Source organism: Triticum dicoccoides, chromosome 1B (assembly GCF_002162155.2).
Source record: "Triticum dicoccoides isolate Atlit2015 ecotype Zavitan chromosome 1B, WEW_v2.0, whole genome shotgun sequence".
NCBI classification, from domain to species: domain Eukaryota; kingdom Viridiplantae; phylum Streptophyta; class Magnoliopsida; order Poales; family Poaceae; genus Triticum; species Triticum dicoccoides.
Genome location: NC_041381.1, coordinates 150,948,357 through 150,968,993, shown reverse-complemented (window position 1 = coordinate 150,968,993; position 20,637 = coordinate 150,948,357). Strand labels below are relative to the sequence as shown.

The window sequence follows — 20,637 nt, the reverse complement described above, 5'->3', positions numbered from 1 at the left end:
TTAGTGTTTGTGCCAAGTAGAACCTTTGGGAAGACTTGGGTGAAGTCTATATGATCTTGCTGTAAAAAACAAAAACTTTTGCACTCATGAGATTAGCTGCCATTTTTTTACTGGAGACTGCTTTTAGGTTGATTATTTTTGCATATGATTAATAGAAAAATTCCCCAGGTCAACCAATTTATTTCATAATTTTTGGAGTACCAGAAGTATTCGATTGATACAGATTACTACAGACTGTTCTGTTTTTGACAGATTCTGTTTTCTATGTGTTGTTTGCTTATTTTGATGAATCTATGAGTAGTATCGGAGGGTACGAACCATAGAGAAGTTGGAATACAATAGGTTTAACACCAATATTAATTTAGAATGGGTTCACAACAGTACCTAAGTGGTGGTTTTATTTTCTTATACTGACGGAGCTTACAAGTTTTGTGTTGTGAAGTTTTCAAGTTTTGGGTAAAGATTCGATGGACTATAGAATAAGGAGTGTCAAGAGCCTAAGATTGGGGATGCCCAAGGCACCCCAAGGTAATATTCAAGGACAACCAAGAGCCCAAGCTTGGGGATGCCCCGGAAGGCATCCCCTCTTTCGTCTTCGTTCATCGGTAACTTTACTTGGAGCTATATTTTTATTCATCACATGATATGTGTTTTGCTTGGAGCGTCATTTTCTTTTGTTATTATTTGCTTGATGTTATTTATAATAATGTTTTGCATCTATATTTTCAATAAAAATGTCAAGGATAGCCTTTACCATGCTTATTTTGCAAGTATACATGTTGCTGTTTCAAAACAGAAAGTTTTCCGCTGTTGCAAAAATTCCCTAGAAAAGTCAGAGAATGATATAATATTGAAACTTTTTGCATATTGAGATCTGATAAATCTTCTATAGTGTAGTATTTTTCTCATAATTTTTGGAGTTAGGGAAGTATGATGAATCTTGCATTCTTTATGGACTATACTGTTTTGGCAGATTGCTGTTATGTTTGAATTGTTTGCATATGGTTGCTTGTTTAATAATTCTATTTGAGGATAGGAGTATTAAATATGCAGAGACATTTAGTATGCAATGTTGAATAATGATCTTAGTGATTTTTTATAGTATAAAATGATAAGTTTTTTGCATTGTTTTATACTAACTTATCTCACGAGTTCTTGTTGAGTTTTGTGTGGATGAAGTTTTTGAGATTTAGGAAAACCGTGATATGAGAGGAATTAAGGAGACACAAAAGCTCAAGCTTGGGGATGCCCAAGGCACCCCAAGATAATATTCTAAGAAGTCTCAAGCACCTAAGCTTGGGGATGCCCCGGTAGGCATCCCACCTTTCTTCTTCAACAATTATCGGTTAGTGTCGGTTGAGCCTAAGTTTTTGCTTCTTCACATGATGAGTGATATCCTTGAAATGTCGTTTGTTTTCTTTTGCTTTCTGTTTGAATAAAATACATTAGACTGAAATTCTTAAATGAGAGAGAGTCTTCATATAGCTACATAATTATTTAACTACTCATTGATCTTCACTTATATCTTTTTAGAGTAGTTTGTCATTTACTCGTGTGCTCCACTTATATCCTATGAGTAAATGGTTGAATGAGTTGAATATCATAAATCTGAAATTATATATGTTTCAAATGCTTACCCCATGGGGAGTAACGACTTCACATATAAGAAGTAGAGGTGGTAAATTTATTGAATGTTAGCAAACATTGTATTGGTCACTTGAACAATTCATGAAACAATATTGAAGGAAGAGAGATTTCACATATAAATATACTATCTTGGACATCTTTTGTAATTATGAGCACTCATTAAAATATGACATGCTAAAATGTTGATGTTGGACAGGGAAGACAACGTAATGGGTTATGTTTTCCTATATCTGAAAAGTTATATTGTCTTGGATCATCCAACATATTGAGATTGCCTTCCCTCTCATGCTAGCCAAATTCTTTGCACCAAGTAGAAATACTACTTGTGCTTCCAAACATCCTTTAAACCAGTTTTGCCATGAGAGTCCACCATACCTACCTATGGATTGAGTAAGATCCTTCAAGTAAGTTGTCATCGGTGCATGCAATAAAAATTGCTCTCTAAATATGTATGATCTATTAGTGGGAAGAAAATAAGCTTTATACAAACTTGTGATATGGAAGAAATAAAAGCGACAGACTGCATAATAAAGGTCTTTATCACAAGCGGCAATATAAAGTGACGTTCTTTTGCATTAAGATTTTGTGCATCCAACCATAAAAGCGCATGACAACCTCTACTTCCCTCTGCGAAGGGCCTATCTTTTACTATTATCTTCTACCCTTGTACAAGAGTCATGGTGATCATCACCTTTCCTTTTCACACTTTTTCCTTTGGTAAGCACTTTGTGTCGGGTGATCCGGATATATATATCCACTTGGATGTAGGCGTTCATAAATTATTATTGTTGACATTACCCTTAAGGTAAAAGGTTGGGAGGCGAAACTATAAGCCCCGATCTTTCTCTGTGTTCGATTAAAACTTTGAACCCATAAATATCATGTGAGTGTTAGCAATTGTGAAAGATTAAATGATAGTTGAGTATGTGGAGTTTGCTAAATCAAAGCTCTGACATAGAGCCTTCCTGAAAATAAGATGAATTGCAATTGTTTGATGAATGAGAATGAAGTTTGCTAGTTTTCTAGAAAGTTTATGGTCTATGCTTTAACATTTGAATAGTTTGTTACTTACTCATGAGAAGTTTTATGAGATAAGTTACTGTTATGACATATAATGATGCTAGAAAAGGTGACTGAAATTATCATTGATCAAACTTATGCACCCGCTAGCATTCACACCTCATAAATTCTTTCTTTTATCATTTACCTACTCGAGGACGCGCAGGAATTAAGCTTGGGGATGCTGATACGTCTCCAATGTATCTATAATTTATGAAGTATACATGCTATTATATTATCTGTTTTAGATGTTTAATGGGCTTTACTATACACTTTTATATTATTTTGGGACTAACCTATTAACTTAGAGCCCAGTGTCAGTTTCTTTTTTTTCCTTGTTTTTGAGTTTTACAGAAAAGGAATACCAAACGGAGTCCAATTGACGTGCCAATTTTTGACAAATTTTTATGGACCAAAAGAAGCCCCTAGAGTGCAAGAGTTGGGCCAGAAGAGTCCCGGGCTGCTCACGAGGGTGGGGGGCGCCCCCCTAGGACGCCCCCTGCCTCGTGGACATTCCAAAAACCCCCCTGACGTGAGACCTACGCCAAAAAATCCTATAATTATTGAAACCTCCAGAAAATAACCGAGATCGGGAGTCCCGCTGCCACAAGCCTCTGTAGCCACCAAAAACCTATCGGGAGCCCATTCCGACACCCTGCCGGTGGGGGAATCCATTATCGGTGGCCATCTTCATCATCCCGACGTTCTCCATGACGAGGAGGGAGTAGTTCACCCTCGGGGCTGAGGGTATGTACCAGTAGCTGTGTATTTGATCTCTCTCTCTCTCTCTCTCTCTCTCTCTCTCTCTCTCTCGTGTTCTTGATTTGGCACGATCTTGATGTATCGCGAGCTTTGCTATTATAGTTGGATCTTATGATGTTTCTCCCCCTCTACTCTCTTGTAATGGATTGAGTTTTCCCTTTGAAGTTATTTCGGATTGAGTCTTTAAGGATTTGAGAACACTTGATGTATGTCTTGCATGTGCTTATATGTGGTGACAATGGGATATCACGTGATCTACTTGATGTATGTTTTGGTGATCAACTTGCGGGTTCCGTGACCATGTGAACTTATGTATAGGGGTTGGCACACGTTTTCATCTTGACTCTTCGGTAGAAACTTTGGGGAACTCTTTGAAGTACTTTGTGTTGGTTGAATAGATGAATCTGAGATTGTGTGATGCATATCGTATAATCATGCCCATGGATACTTGAGGTGACATTGGAATATCTAGGTGACATTAGGGTTTTGGTTGATTTGTGTCTTAAGGTGTTATTCTAGTACGAACTCTATGATAGATCGAACGGAAAGAATAGCTTTGTGTTATTTTACTACGGACTCTTGAATAGATCGATCAGAAAGGATAACTTTGAGGTGGTTTCGTACCCTACAATAATCTCTTCATTTGTTCTCCACTATTAGTGACTTTGGAGTGACTCTTTGTTGCATGTTGAGGGATAGTTATATGATCCAGTTATGTTATTATTGTTGAGATAACTTGCACTAGTGAAAGTATGAACCTTAGGCCTTCTTTCCTAGCATCGCAATACCATTTACACTAACTTTATTTATTAGTTACCTTGCTATTTTTATAATTTCAGATTATAAAATCCTATATCTATCATCCATATTGCACTTGTATCACCATCTCTTCGCCGAACTAGTGCACCTATAAAATTTACCGTTGTATTGGGTGTGTTGGGGACACAAGAGACTCTTTGTTATTTGGTTGCAGGGTTGTTTGAGAGAGACCATCTTCATCCTATGCCTCCCACGGATTGATAAACCTTAGGTCATCCACTTGTGGGAAATTTGCTATTGTCCTACAAACCTCTGCACTTGGAGGCCCAACAACGTCTATAAGAAGAAGGTTGTGTAGTAGACATCACGCGACGTGGCGCTGAAGGAGGGAAAGGATGCGCTGTAGCGGTGTCGTGCAATGGAGGCTAAACTAAAGGCCCTCCAAGATCAGCGGGCCGCCCAGGTCAGTTTGCTCCAGGGGAGAGAGGAGAAGCTGAAGGTCCTGGAAGCTGCGGTCACTGATTGCGACGCCAAGCTGAAGCGGGCAGCCCAGGAGCAGGCCATAGAGCGCAGCCGCCTAGAGAAGTTCAAGAAGGAGACGGAGGCGGCTCGTGCATCCCTTGCCGAGGCCGAGAAGGTGGCCGCCATGGAGCGCAACGTGTTCACCTCCCTCGAGGCAAGGTCCTGCAAGGCGCGGCACGAACTCTTTGGGAGCGAGCCCCAAAGGACAGTGGTGACTCCAAAGGAAAGCCCTACCGCTCTGCTCCCTGAGCTCGTGGAGGCGCTCGAGGACGTCATCGCCGGGTTTGGCTCCGTGGTGGAATGTGAGGCTCACATACTCTCTTCCTCAGCCCTGACGCGCGCCTCCAGCCATCTCTATCTCCGGGACGCCAGCTTCGACTTTGCCGCCTTGCTCGAGCCCGTGGACCCCGACTCCTGCGACGCTGCTGCTGACGCCATGAAATGTCTGGTGGAGGCCCTACTGGTCAAGTTCCTTGCTATTGGTCCTATGACTGGGGCCGAGGGCAAGGGCGACAGTGATGTCGTCGATGACGGGGCTCCACAGGCGGGTGACGACGATGGCCAAGGCTGAAGAGGTGGCGCGGCGGTGGTGCTCCTTCCCGTTTTTACTCTGCAACATGTACCATGCCTCGTGGAGGCGTTAAAATTGATGCTTGGAACAATGTGTTTTGTAATAGTTAGATTATGGTTTTGCGACTTCCTTTGTTTTTGCTTTATTGTTCTGCGTTGGCAGGGCCCGACCCCGCGCGTACCTCAGCCGCCGCTGGGTCTTCTAGATTGCCAGGACGAGGACAGGCGTGAGGGGCTATGTGGCCAGTTAGTCTCGTGAGACACAATGCTCAGGAGTCCCCCTTGACGTGCGAACAGCTCGGGAAAGGAGGTGCGAGGGCAAGCCTTGGCGTTCTGCGTCGGCAGATCCTGGCCCCCACGCATACCTCAGCCGCCATTGGGTCATCCGGATTGCCAGGACGAGACCAAGGGGTGAGGGGCTACACAGCCAGTTAGGCTCCTGAGACGCGATGCTCAGGAGTCTCCCTTGACGTATGAACGGTTTGGGAAGGGAGGGACGAGAGTTAGGCCTTGATGTTCTGCGTTGGCAGGGCCCGGCCCCGCGCGTACCTCAGCCGCCGTTGGGTCGTCCGGATTGCTAGGACGAGACTAGGGGGTGAGGGGCTACGCGGCCATATAGGCTCCTGAGATGTGATGCTCAAGAGTCCCCCTTGACGTACGAACAGACCATCATACCTTTCCTTGTCGGGCTCTTACTCGGGAGGGGCACGTGAAGACCAGGTCCGGGGGACCTGGTAGGGTGGCGTACGCCAGGCGTGACCTGAGCGTAGCCCCCGTACCCAACCTCCTTGCGCTACCCTCCCGAGGGAGAGCAGCGTGGTGAGGCTGGGCACTGAGCCCGGAGGCTCCCTGAGGTTGTTGCAACCACAAGTCTACCCTCAGTTGTTTATCACCAGCGCGGAGCATGGCGCTTCCGCTCTTGCATAGGCATAGCCGCTCCTTGGCAGTGTCGGCTGCCAGCGCGGAGCATGGTGCTTTGATACGTCTCCAACGTATCTATAATTTTTTATTGTTCCATGCTATTATATTACCTGTTTTAGATGTTTATGGGCTTTACTTTACACTTTTATATCATTTTTGGGACTAACCTACTAATCGGAGGCCCAGCCCGAATTGCTGTTTTTTTGCCTATTTCAGTGTTTCGAAGAAAAGGAATATCAAATGGACTCCAAATGGGATGAAACCTTCGGGAGCGATCTTTTTGGAACAAATGGAAACCAAGGGACTTGGAGTGGACGTGAAGCAACGAGCGAGGCGGTCACGAGGGTGCCCGGCGCGCCCTGTAAGGGTGGGCGCGCCCCCACCCTCTTGGGCCCCTCGAGTGTCCACCGACCTACTTATTCCTCCTATATATATCTACGTACCCCGAAACCATCCAAGAGCACCACGAAAACATGATTCCACCACCGCAACCTTCTGTATCTGCGAGATCCCATCTTGGAGCCTTCGTCGGTGCTCTGCCAGAGGGGGAATCGACCATGGAGGGCCTCTCCATCATCACCAAGGCCTCTCCGATGAGTTGTGAGTAGTTTACCACAGACCTTCGGGTCCATAGTTATTAGCTAGATGGCTTCTTCTCTCTCTTTGATTCTCAATACAAAGTTCTCCTTCCTCTTCTTGGAGATCTATTCGATGTAACTCTTTTTGTGATGTGTTTGTCGAGATCCGATGAATTGTGGGTTTATGATCGAGTTTATCTATGAGAAATATTTGAATCTCCTCTGAATTCTTTTATGTATGATTGGTTAATTTGCAAGTCTCTTCGAATTATCAGTTTGGTTTGGCCTACTAGATTGATCTTTCTTGCAATGGGAGAAGTGCTTAGCTTTGGGTTCAATCTTGCGTTGTCCTTTCCCAATGACAGCAGGGGCAGCAAGGCACGTATTGTATTGTTGCCATCGAGGGGGTTTATATCATATTGCATGAGTTTATCCCTCTACATCATGTCATCTTGCTTAATGCGTTACTCTGTTCTTATGAACTTAATACTCTAGATGCAGGCAAGAGTCGGTCGATGAGTGGAGTAATAGTAGTAGATGCAGAATCGTTTCGATCTACTTGTTCGAACATGATGCCTATATACATGATCATGCCTAGATATTCTCATAACTATGCACTTTTCTATCAATTGGTCGACAGTAATTTGTTCACCCACCGTAATACTTATGCTATCTTGAGAGAAGCCACTAGTGAAACCAATGGTCCCCGGGTCTACCTTTTATCATATAAATTTTCCATCTACTTTTATTTGCATCTTTTACTTTCTAATCTATATCATAAAAATAACAAAAATATTTATCTTATCTTATTATCTCTATCAGATCTCACTTTTGCAAGTTTTCGTGAAGGGATTGACAACCCCTTTATCACGTTGGTTGCGAGGTTCTTGTTTGTTTGTGTTGGCGCGTGGGACTTGTGAGGAGCCTCCTACTGGATTGATACCTTGGTTCTCAAAAACCGAGGGAAATACTTACGCTACTTTGCTGCATCACCCTTTCCTCTTCAAGGGGAAAACCAACGCATGCTCAAGAGGTATCAAGAAGGATTTCTGGCGCTGTCACCGGGGAGGTCTTCGCTCAAGTCAAGACATACCGAGTACCCATCACAAACTCATCTCCCTCGCATTACATTATTTGCCATTTGTCTCTCGTTTTCCTCTCCCCCACTTCACCCTTGCCATTTTATTCGCCCTCTCTTTCCCGTTCTCCTCTCTCTTTCGCTTGCCTTTTTGTGTGCTCGTGTGTTAGTTGCTTATCTCGTTATCATGGCTAGTCCTCCTATCATCGTTAATACTTCCGATCATGAAGTTCTTAATTCTAAACAAAGGGAGGGAATAAATCTAAAAGATGCTTGGTATAGAATTTGCAATGCTCAAAATAGATCTACTAGGAAGCAATCTACTTCCGTTCTTCTTCGCAATTTTTATGTAGGCATTACTCCTTGGAATAGATACATTCTTGATACCATTACCAGAGGGAATTTTTTGGGTAGCCATACTTTTGATGCTTATAATGCCATGACAGATTTGTTCGGTCTACCACCTCTTTTGGTTAACGGAACAGTTTTAACTTTAGAACATGTGATGCAAAGGCTTGAAATTATTGAAAATAAAGTTGCTACTATGGAGTTAATTGAAAATTTGGATAAAAAGATCCACAACCAAATTACTCAATATGGATCTAAGGTTGGAGTTACTTTGAAAAGTTTTAAAGAGAAGGAACCTATAGTATTCGAAAGTTACAAATTGACTAGGTCGTCCTATTTTGGTAGGATTTTTGGAGTTCCAGAAGTATCCGAAAGTTACAGATTGCTACAGACTGTTCTGTTTTTGACAGATTCTATTTTTGTGTGTTGTTTGCTTATTTTGATGCATCTATGGCTAGTATCGGGGGGTATGAACCATTGAGAAGTTGGAATACAGTAGGTTTAACACCAATATAAATAAATAATGAGTTAATTACAGTACCTTATGTGGTGGTTTTTCTTTCTTACACTGACGGAGCTTATGAGATTTCCTGTTGAGTTTTGTGTTGTGAAGTTTTCAAGTGTTGGGTAAAGATTTGATGGACTACGGAATAAGGAGTTGTCGGATGTGGGGTTCCGGCAAAACCCTAAAGGTTCGAACTCTGGGGTGCACGCGAAGATCTCTCCCCTACCGATCCACGTTCCAACGCTTCGCTAAGAATCTAGACTACACGATGAACAACACGAGGGACACGAGGTTTATACTGGTTCAGGCCACCATTGTGGTGTTATACCCTACTCCAGTGTGTGGTATGTGGATTTCCTCACGGGCCAGTGATGAACAGTACAGGGGAAGAACAGCCTCGCGAGGGGTGTTCTTGTGGTGGTGTTCTGCTTGGGAAGGATTCATTCCGAGATCCCTTCCTACTGTGATGGCTAGACCTATATATAGAGGCCCTGGCCCTCTTCCCAAATATTGAGCGGGAAGGGCGCCAACAACGGCCATTTTGAAGGGGAACATCGAGTACAACTTATCTTGACTAAAGTTGGTCTTCGACTGCCAAATACTCTGGTGATGACGCCGTCTTGGGCTCCACGGTGACCTCCATCCTGCTGCTCTGGTGGTCTCGGTCTCGTTGCACTGAAATGGCAACCTTTACTTGACGCCTCGGTACTCTGCGCCTGCGCTTGCCCCCTTTGCACCGAAGAGGAAACAAGGACACTGGACAGGCCAGCGCCCGCCTGATCTCGATCGTCATGGCTTGCATCATGAGCACCTCGCGAGGTACCCTTGCCTTGATCTCTCCGCCTCCTCGCGAGCCTGCCTGGCGAGGCTGTTCCTGAGGAAGCCTTCCGTCGTCCGCCACGCGAGGCTTGGACCCTCGCGAGGGTCTTGAGCCTGGGTCAATGAAGATGGGCCGCACTGGGCCACCACTTGAGCCACGCCGCAGGCCGTAGGCAGGCAAGTCTGGGGACCCCGTTCCCAGAACGCCGACAGTAGCCCCCGGGCCCAAGGTGTGCTCGGACTTGGCTTAGCAGGGAAGCAAAGGGGCAAGTGCGGAGTGCCGTGGGCCCCAAGAGCCCGTGGCCTTGGGCGCCGCGTGGCGGTTGATCGGATGTGGGCGTCTCCACTTCCCCATGACGCCTCGGTAACTGCCCGACTTGACAGGTCCCTGCTTGCAAAACGAGTCATGATTACCTGCAATCGTGGAGGCCGACGGTTGGCCTCCTCCGACTATAAGTACGGAATGGGTGAGCCCCTCCAGTCCATCTCTCCTTGCTCCGTCTCTTCCTCCCTGCTCTCCCTCCACCAGCTCGTTGTGTCTCATGGTGCCTACGAAGAAGTTTTCGGCCGCAGAGAAAGGGAAGGCCCGCTGGGAGGGGCCTGGCTCCCCTCCGGCTAAGCGCGGCCGAGGTCGCCCCCGCAAGCATCCCGCGACCCCTGCGGGGACCGCCCGCGGTCGCGGCGGAGGTCCCTTGCTTGGTGAAGGCCGCTTGATTGATGGGGGGAGGCGAGCCGTGGCTGTGCGGCCTCCCCGCCCGCGATTCCATTTGGCGGAGATGTTGCCGGATTTCGTTGTTTGGTCGGAGGATCCGGCCGGTACCTGGCTCCAGCTCCCTCGCTTCTTCGCCGGCGAACTACCGGCCGGTGCCACTGGTAGGCTCTGGCTTCAGGCAGACGGCTGCTGCAGCAGAGCCTCTTGGGTGGCGGTCGAGGTTTCCATTGCCAGGAACGTGGCCCTGGCTCACGGCTACCAGACATTTGCCCGCGTGCGTGGCCTGGGCCAGCGGTGCACCCTTCACTTCAAGTTCGACGGCGACACCACCTTCTTCATGAGGGTGTTTGGAGAAGATGGTCGCCGTGCCGGGTGCTTCCCTGAGAGTGATGACGGTGACCGGATGCTCAGCCTCAGCGACGGCAACGGTGAAGACGAAGGCGGGATCGCGCCAGGCGGTGCCCGCAACTCGCCAAGCTTCGGTGACTCCCCATCTGACGGCAACTCCTCCAGCGGTGGCCGTGGCCAGCCACCGCTCCGTCGCGCCCTCTTTGAGGGGGGTGGTGGATTGTCTCACCGCCGCGCCTCAGTGAAGCGTGAGGAGGGGTCCAGTTGAGCTCCGGAGGGTGACGCGGATCCTCTTCTGCGGCTGTCGCTGGGCGTGCCGTGCCCATTTTGTTTTATCTGCATAGAGAGAGAAGTGTGGAGCCCCATGGGGGCGTGCTAGACTGTTGCCTTTAATTATCATGCTGTTTCTATTATTTCCATGCCGAGTTACGGTATTGCATGCTCATGTGTAGGAATAACTTAGCTCGGTGGGGGATTCATTGCGGCCTTTGCCTCGGGAGGCCCCAGCCAGAGGCCTTGTGATGCGTCTTGGGCCTGCAAAATTTAGTCGGAGGGACAGGCTCCGTCCCCCAGCTACGAGGGTGACCAGCTTGGGTCCTACGTTCGTGTCGCGATGCCCGTGGGGCATGGACTGGGAGGAGTGCTCCCGCTATGAACTTAGGTTGGGAAACATCACGACATTAAGCCAGAGGATACTCGCGAGGTTTGTGAAAGGAAAGAAGAGTCAGGAAAGCGGCAAGACAAGAAAACATAGCCGGGACGGCGCTCAACATCGAAAGCAACTCCAACTAAAGTCCCAAACAAAATGAACCAGCCAACTGCAGAAAGCAAATGAAAAGCCGCGTCCGGCACCTAATCTAGTCTTCGACGTCTTCTCACCAGCGCGGAGCTAAGTGCTGCCACTGGGCATGGGCGGGAGCCCCCGAGGCCCGGGGGCGGTACTCCGGAGACTCCGGGGCATGTACAACCCCAACTCATTATTATGTGAGAGTGTCACAGGCGGCGAGCTTCACAGGCATTGGCCTTCTTCACAGACACCGAGCCTTTTCTTGGGGGAGTCGAGCTTCACAGGCATTGGCCTTCTTCACAGGCACCGGGCCTTTCCTCAGAGCGACAAGCTTCATAGGCATTGGCCTTCTTCAGAGGCACCGAGCCTTTTCTCACAGGCACTGGGCCTCGCTTCAAGGGTAGAATCTCCGGAGGTGCTGAATGTTCCACGCGTTCGGGATGGGCACCCCCTCCGGGGTCTCCAAGCATGTGGAGCCAGGCCTAGAAACATGAACAACCTTGAAGGGGCCCTCCCACATGGGCGAGAGCTTGTGCAGCCCTTCCCTGGAGAGCACCCGCCTGAGCACGAGGTCCCCTACCTCGAGAGTCCTGGGGCGGATGTTGCGGCAATGGTACCGTCGCAGCACCTGCTGGTATCTTGTCGCCCGTAGCGCGGCCTCCCGACGACGTTCCTCCCCCAGCACGAGATCCGTCCCCCGCATGGCGTCCTTCTATGCTTCGTTGAACGCCAGGACCCGCGCGGAGCGACACTTGACCTCGTGAGGGAGGACCGCCTCTGCTCCGTAGATGAGGAAGAATGGGGTCTCGCCAGTCGACTTGGTCGCGGTCGTGCAGATGGACCACATCACGGATTGGAGCTCGTCGTACCAGCCCCTGCCGTAGGCCTCCAGCTTCTTCTTGAAGGTCCTGGTTTTGAGGCCCCTCAGGACCTCCACATTGGCTCGTTCATCCTGGTTGTTGCTCCCAGGATGCGCCGCCAAAGCATAGCATATCTGCGTTCCAAGATTAGCATAGTATGTTTTGAAGAGATTGCTAGTGAATTGCGAACCGTTGTCGGTGATGATACGATTAGGCACTCCGAATCGGCTCACGAGGCCCTTGATGAACTTGACTGCAGAGCCTGCTGGGATGGTGCGGACAGCTTCCACCTCAGCCCACTTGGTGAACTTGTCGATGGCAACGTAGAGGTAGCGATAGCCCCCTGGCGGCCGGGGAAATGGGCCCAAGATGTCCAGCCCCCAAACTGCGAATGGCCATGAGAGGGGCATGGTCTGCAAGCCCTGAGCCGGCTGATGGATCTGCTTGGCGTGGAATTGGCAGGCTTCACAAGCTTTCACCAGCTCGACGGCGTTGTTGTGTGTTGTAGGCCAGTAGAACCCGTTGCGGAACACCTTGCCAACGAGGGTTCGTGATGATGAGTGGTGCCCACAATCTCCACCGTGTATGTCTGCCAGCAGCTCTTTCCCCCGTTCCCTGGAAATTCAATGTAGGGACACGTCGTTCGGCTACTTCCGGTAGAGCTCTCCATCTTGAATGCAGTAGGTCGTGGCCCGTCGCGCCATGCGTTCTGCGTCCTCCTCCTTTTCTGGCAGAGTCCCTTGTATTAGGTAACTCTTGAGTTCCATGGTCCAACATCCCTCTTGAGGCTCCAGCGCCAGGAGGAAGCGTGCTCCTGAGGTTGGGCCACAGGCCGGAGCTCCTGAGGCAGGTGGTTGAGGGAGCTCCTCCTGAGGTTGCGCTATGCTTGATGGTGGCGGCGGCGCCGAGGGTTTAAAGAGTCTTTCCTCGAAGACACCGGGCTCTTGAGGGAGCCGCCTGGATGCCCTTTTGGCGATGTCATCAGCCTCTTGATTGGTGTCGCGGGGCACATGCTGCAACTCCAAACCCCAAAACTGCTTCTCAATTCTACGGACCTCCGCTAGATATGCCTCCATGTGCTCGTCCCTCGGCTCATACACCTTGTTGCAGAAGTTGACGAAGGAGCTGTGAATCACCTTTGATGACGAGGCGCTTTACCCCCAAGGCCACTACAGCTTTCAAGCCCGCTATCAGCCCCTCGTACTCCGCTATATTGTTGGAAACCTTCTCTCCATGCTTGAAACAGAGTTGCACGACGTAGTAGAGCTTGTCCTGAGTGGGGGATATGAGCACTACGCCAGCCCCCGCGCCATGTCACGAGAAGACTCCATCGAAGTACATAACCCAACCGTCCGGCGCCTCACTTCCTAGGGAAAGTGACCGGTCTTCGCCTGCTTCAAGCCCTGGCGCCTCTGTCCACTCTGCTACGAAATCTGCAAGTGCGGCTCCCTTGACGACCCTCGTCGTGCTGAATTCCAACTGAAACGCTTGAATCTCGATGTTCCATTCAGCAACCCTTCCCGCCGAGTTGGGACTCCTGAGTACCCTTTCCAATGGATATGCCGAGACAACCTTGATGGGGTGACCTTGGAAGTAGTGCCGTAGCTTCCGAGAGGCCACCAACAGTGCGAGCAAGAGTTTCTGGGGCATGGGGTACCGTGCCCTCGCATCCCGCAGCACCGTGCTGACGAAATACACGGGATGCTCGACGAGGGTGGGTGCGTCGACGGGGCCAACACCCTCCGGAAAGTCGAGCACCTCCTGAGGCGTTGGAGCCCCCAGCTCCTGATTGCTTGATGAGGTCCCCTCGGCCCCGGAAGCGTCTCCCTATCGAGGCTGGTTCCGGTCCGCCGAGGTCGTGGCCTTCGCGAGGCCTTTCTGGCCTTGAGCCGCATCGGTCGGGGTTGCGGCCGATTCGGCCTTGAACCGGCGCTCCTCTCGGACTGCCACCAGAGCTGCACTGGCGGAGTACGACGTGGTGGCGAGGTAGAGCACCAAGGGCTCCCGAGGTCGTGGAGCCACCATCACAGGGGGGCTGGTAAGGTATTTCTTGAGATCTTAGAACGCCTCTTCAACCTCTTGAGTCTATTTGAACGACCCCTTTCTCTTAATCAGCTTGAAGAAGGGTAGAGCGCATTCCCCTAGCTTGGAGATAAAGCGCCCTAAAGCGGTTACTCGTCCGGCGAGCTTCTGCATTTCCCTGTGGGTTTGCGGCTGGCTCATGTCTTCGATTGCCTTGACCTTCTCCAGGTTGGCCTCGATCCCTCTATGGGATACGAGGAAGCCCAGGAGCTTGCTAGAAGGAACACCGAACACGCACTTCTCTGGTTTAAGCCACAGGTCCACTTCACGAAGGCTCGCGAAGGTTTCTTCCAGGTCCTATATCAGGGTCTTCGCCTCCCGAGACTTCACCACTATGTCATTGACATAAGCCTCGGTGTTTCTCCCGAGCTGCTGGCCCAAGGCGATATGCATCAGTCGTTGAAAGGTTGCACCGGTATTGCGCAGTTCGAATGGCATGCAGGTGTAGCAGTACACCCCACACAGGATCAGGAAGGCCGTTTTCTCCACATCTTCTACCGCCATCTTGATTTGATGATAGCCCGAGAAAGCATCCAGGAAGCACAACATGTCACACTTGGTGGTAGAGTCGACGATTTGATCGATGTGGGGGAGCGGGAACGGATCTTGAGGGCAGGCCTTGTTGAGGTTGGTGAAATCAACGCACATGCGCTCCTTTCCTCCCTTCTTATGCACAACGACAGGGTTTGCTAGCCATTCCGGATAGCGAACCTCGCGAATGACTCCCGCAGCTTCTAGTTTGCGGGTTTCTTGGACGATGAAGGCCTGCTTCTTTGTGGACTGCCGCCTTGCTTTCTGCTTTACGGGGCAAACGTTGGGGCATACATTCTGGTGCTGCTCGATCACCTGCCTGGGGACCCCTGCCAGCTGCTTGGGTTCCCACGCGAACACCTCCTTGTTCGCGCGTAGGAACTTCATTAGGGCCTCCTCTTGCTCGGGGTCGAGATCGGCACCTATGGTGAAGGTGGCGCCGGAGGATCCGTCCTCGTCGACCGGTACTTGCTTGGTCTCCGCTTTGTCTTGGGTGAACAACTGCCTCTTCTTGGTTGGCCCACCACCCTTGGCCTCGAGGGGGCATCGCTGGTGGGCTGTGCTACTGCGGCTGCCTGAAAAGCGAGCTTGAGCGCCTGTAGGGCATCTTTTGCATCTCCGGCTATGGTGAGGACGCCGCTGCTCCCGGACATTTTCATCAGGTTGTAGGCCGGGTGGGTTGCTGCCATGAACTGGGCCAAGGCTGGGTAGCCGAGGATGGCGTTGTATGGGAGGCTGATGGGGGCAACGTCGAAGTCGAACAGCTCCGTGCGGAAGTTGTCTTGGGTGCCGAAGGTTACCGGGAGGCGGATCTGCCCCAGGGAGCCGGTGGAACTGCCCCCGACGCCCGAGAAGGGTTGGCCGGGTCGGAGTCGCTCCAGCGGCACGTGGAGGAGGCTGAAAGCCTCGACCGACAACACATTGAGGCCGGCCCCACCGTCGATGAGGGTCCTGGTGACGGCCACCTGGCAGATGGTAGGAGTGCACAGCATCGGGAGCGCACCCGAGCAAGCAGTGTTGGCAGGGTGGTCATCTAGGCTGAAGGTCAGGTCGGCCTTGGGTGCCACCCAACCCGGAGGAGCTTCGCGGCGAGTGAGGGCGGCGCCGATCTAGCGGACGAATGGCTTGACGTGGCGACTCATGGGGGGGGGGTTGCGAGCCACCTAGGAGGGCCGCGACAACGGGGGTGCCGGCGCTGCATGGTGGGCAAGGAACAGGCTGCGCAGCTCCCCCCAGGAGGTCACCGAAGACGCTGGTAAGTGGAGCAGCCACATGGGCGGAAAACCGACGAGGGCCATGGGCAGCCAGTTGGCCATGACCCGGTCGTTGCCCCCGGCCTTGAGGACGGCCTCCTCATATGCCAGCAGGAAAGCTAGCGGGTCCGTCGCGCCATCATAGTGTGGCGACATCTCTGGCTTGAACTTGTTTGGCCACCGCACCTGTCGCAAGGCGGGGCCCAGAGCTCTGAGCCCCCAGGGCCCGACGCCGGCCCCTGCGGCCGGAGCGGGCGGTGCGTTGCCCGCCATGAGGGCGAAGCGCGGTGTTGATGGAGAACGGGTCGTCGGCAGGGAGAGCTCTGGCGCACCCCTACATGGCGCACCAAATGTCAGATGTGGGGTTCTGGCAAAACCCTAAAGGTTCAAACTCTGGGGTGCACGCGAAGATCTCTCCTCTACCGATCCACGTTCCAATGCTTCGCTGAGAATCTAGACTAAACGATGAACAACACGAGGGACACGAGGTTTATACTGGTTCAGGCCACCATTGTGGTGTAATACCCTACTCCAGTGTGTGGTATGTGGATTACCTCAGGGGCCAGTGATGAACAGTACAGGGGAAGGACAGCCTCGCGAGGGGTGTTCTTGTGGTGGTGTTCTGCTTGGGAAGGATTCGATCCGAGATCCCTTCCTACTATAATGGCTAGCCCTATATATAGAGGCCCTGGTCCTCTTCCCAAATATTAGAGGGAAGGGCGCCAACAACGGCCATTTTGAAGGGGAACATCGAGTACAACTTATCTTGACTAAAGTTGGTCTTCGACTGCCAAAGACTCTGGTGATGACACCGTCTTGGGCTCCACGGTGACCTCCATCCTGCTGCTCTGGTGGTCTCGGTCTCGTTGCACTGAAATGGCAACCTTTACTCGATGCCTCGGTACTCTGCGCCTGCGCTTGCCCCCTTTGCACCAAAGAGGAAACAAGGACACTGGACAGGCCGGCGCCCTCCTGGTCTCGATCGTCATGGCTTGTGTCATGAGCACCTCGTGAGGTACCCTTGCCTTGATCTCTCCGCCTCCTCGCGAGCCTGCCTGGTGAGGCCGTTCCTAAGGAAGCCTTCTGTCATCCGCCCCGCGAGGCTTAGACCCTCGCAAGGGTCTTGAGCTTGGGTCGATGAAGATGGGCCGCACTGGGCCACCACCTGAGCCACGCTGCAGGCATGCAAGTCTGGGGACCCTCGTTCCCAGAACGCCGACAGGAGTGGCAAGAGCCTATGCTTGGGGATGCCCATGGAACCCCAAGATATTCAAGGATGACCAAGAACCTAAGCTTGGGGATGCCCCGGAAGGCATCCCCTCTTTTGTCTTCGTCTATCGGTAACTTTACTTGGAGCTATATTTTTATTCGTGACATGATATGTGTTTTGCTTGGAGCGTCTTGTATGATATGAGTCTTTGCTTTCTAGATTACCACAATCATCCTTGCTGTACACACCTTTTGGGAGAAACCCACATGATTTAAATTTTAGAATACTCTATGAGCTTCACTTATATCTTTTGAGCTAGATAATTTTTGCTCTAGTGCTTCACTTATATCTTTTAGAGCATGGCGGTGGCTTAATTTTGTAGAAATTGTTGATCTCTCATGCTTCACTTATATTATGTTGTGAGTCTTTTAGAACAGCATGGTATTAGCTATGGTTATAAAATTGGTCCTAGAATGATGAGCATCCAAGTTGGGTATAATAAAAACTATCATAGAAAGTGAATTGGATGCTATGATCAATTTGATGCTTGATAATTGTTTTGAGATATGAGGATGGTGATATTAGAGTCATGCTAGTTGGGTAATTATGAATTTAAGGAATACTTGTGTTGAAGTTTGTAATTCCCGTAGCATGCACGTATGGTGAACCACTTTGTGATGAAGTTGGAGCACGATTTATTTATTGATTGTCTTCCTTATGAGTGGCGGCCGGGGACGAGCGATGGTCTTTTCCTACTAATCTATCCCCCTAGGAGAATGTGCGTAGTGCTTGGTTTTTGATTACTTGTAGATTTTTATTACAATAAGTATATGAGTTCTTTATGACTAATGTTGAGTCCATGGATTATACGCACTCTCTCCCTTCCACCATTGCTAGCCTTTCTTGTGCCGCACAACTTTTGCCAGTACCATACACCCACCATGTACCTTCCTCAAAACAGCCACCATACCTACCTATTATGGCATTTCCATAGCCATTCCAAGATATATGGCCATGTAACTTTCCACCGTTCCATTTATCATGACACGCATCATCATTGTCATATTGCTCTTGCATAATCATGTAGTTGACATCGTATTTGTGGCAAGGCCACCCTCAAGATATTCATACATGTCACTCTTGGTTCATTGCATATCCCGGTACACCGTTGGAGGCATTCATATAGAGTCATATTTTGTTCTAAGCATCGATTTGTAATCTTGAGTTGTAAGTAAATTAAAGTGTGATGATCTTCATTATTAGAGCATTGTCCCAAGTGAGGAAAGAATGATGGAGACTATGATTCCCCCACAAGTCGGGATGAGACTTCGGACTTTACAAAAAAAAGAGAAAGGCCATATAAAAAAAGAGAAAGGCCAAATAAAAAATGAGAGAAAAGAGAGAAGGGACAATGCTACTATCCTTTTACCACACTTGTGCTTCAAAATAGCACCATAATCTTCATAATAGAGAGTCTCCTATGTTGTCATTTTCATATACTAGTGGGAATTTTTCATTATAGAACTTGGCTTGTATATTCCAATGATGGGCTTCCTCAAAATGCCCTAGGTCTTCGTGAGCAAGCAAGTTGGATGCACACCCACTTAGTTTCTTTTGTTGAGCTTTCATACATTTATAGCTCTAGTGCATCCGTTGCATGGCAATCCCTACTCACTCACATTGATACTTATTAGTGGGCATCTCCATAGCCCGTTGATACGCCTAGTCGATGTGAGACTATCTTCCTTTTTTTCTCCACAACCACCATTCTATTCCATATATAGTGCTATGTCCATGGCTCATGCTCATGTATTGCGTGAAAGTTGAAAAAGTTTGAGAATACTAAAGTATGGAAAAATTGTTTGGCTTGTCATCGGGGTCGTACATGATTAAATACTTTGTGTGATGAAGATAGAGCATAGCCAGAGTATATGATATTGTAGGGATAACTTTCTTTAGCCATGATATTTTGAGAAGACATGATTACTTTGTTAGTATGCTTGAAGTATTATTGTTTATCATGTCATTATGAACTTTTATTTTGAATCATTTGGATCTGAACATTCATGCCACAATAAAGAAAATTACATTGAGAATTATGTTAGGTAGCATTCCACATCAAAATTTCTGTTTTTATCATTTACCTACTCAAGGACGAGCAGGAATTAAGCTTGGGGATGCTTGATACGTCTCCAACGTATCTATAATTTTTGATTGTTCCATGCTATTACATTACCTGTTTTGGATGTTTATGGGCTTTACTTTACACTTTTATATCATTTTTGGGACTAACCTACTAATCGGAGGCCCATCCCGAATTGCTATTTTTTTTGCCTATTTCAGTGTTTCGAAGAAAAGGAATATCAAACAGAGTCCAAACGTGATGAAACCTTCGGGAGTGATCTTTTTGGAACAAATGCAAACCAGGGGACTTGGGGTGGATGTCAAGCAATGAGCAAGGCGGTCACGAGGGTGCCCGGCGTGCTCCCCACCCTCGTGGGCCCCTCGAGCATCCACCAACCTACTTCTTCCTCCTATATATATCTACGTACCCCGAAACCATCCAGGAGCACCACAAAAACCTAATTCCACCGCTGCAACCTTCTGTATCCGCGAGATCCCATCTTGGAGCCTTCGCCGGCGCTCTGCCAGAGGGGGAATTGACCATGGAGGGCCTCTCCATCATCACCAAGGCCTCTCCGATGAGTTGTGAGTAGTTTACCACAGACCTTCGGGTCCATAGTTATTAGCTACATGGCTTCTTCTCTCTCTTTGATTCTCAATACAAAGTTCTCCTTCCTCTTCTTGGAGATCTATTCGATGCAACTCTTTTTGCGGTGTGTTTGTCGAGATCCGATGAATTGTCGGTTTATGATCGAGTTTATCTATGAGAAATATTTGAATCTCCTCTGAATTCTTTTATGTGTGATGGGTTATCTTTGCAAGTCTCTTCGAATTATCAATTTGGTTTGGCCTACTAGATTGATCTTTCTTGCAATGGGAGAAGTGCTTAGCTCTGGGTTCAATCTTGCGGTGTCCTTTCCGAGTGACAGCAGGGGCAGCAAGGCACGTATTGTATTGTTGCCATCGAGGATAAAAAGATGGGGTTTATATCATATTGCATGAGTTTATCCCTCTACACCATGTCATCTTGCTTAATGCGTTACTCTGTTCTTATGAACTTAATACTCTACATGCAGGCAGGAGTCGGTCGATGTGTGGAGTAATAGTAGTAGATGCAGAATTGTTTCGATCTACTTGTTCGGACGTGATGCCTATATACATG

General features: G+C 49.1%; 1 pseudogene; it reads left to right on the top strand.

Annotated features, from left to right (window-relative positions):
* The first annotated feature begins 10,344 nt into the window (after positions 1 to 10,344).
* Positions 10,345 to 20,637, top strand: part of LOC119350245 — a 98,454-nt pseudogene continuing 88,161 nt past the window's right edge.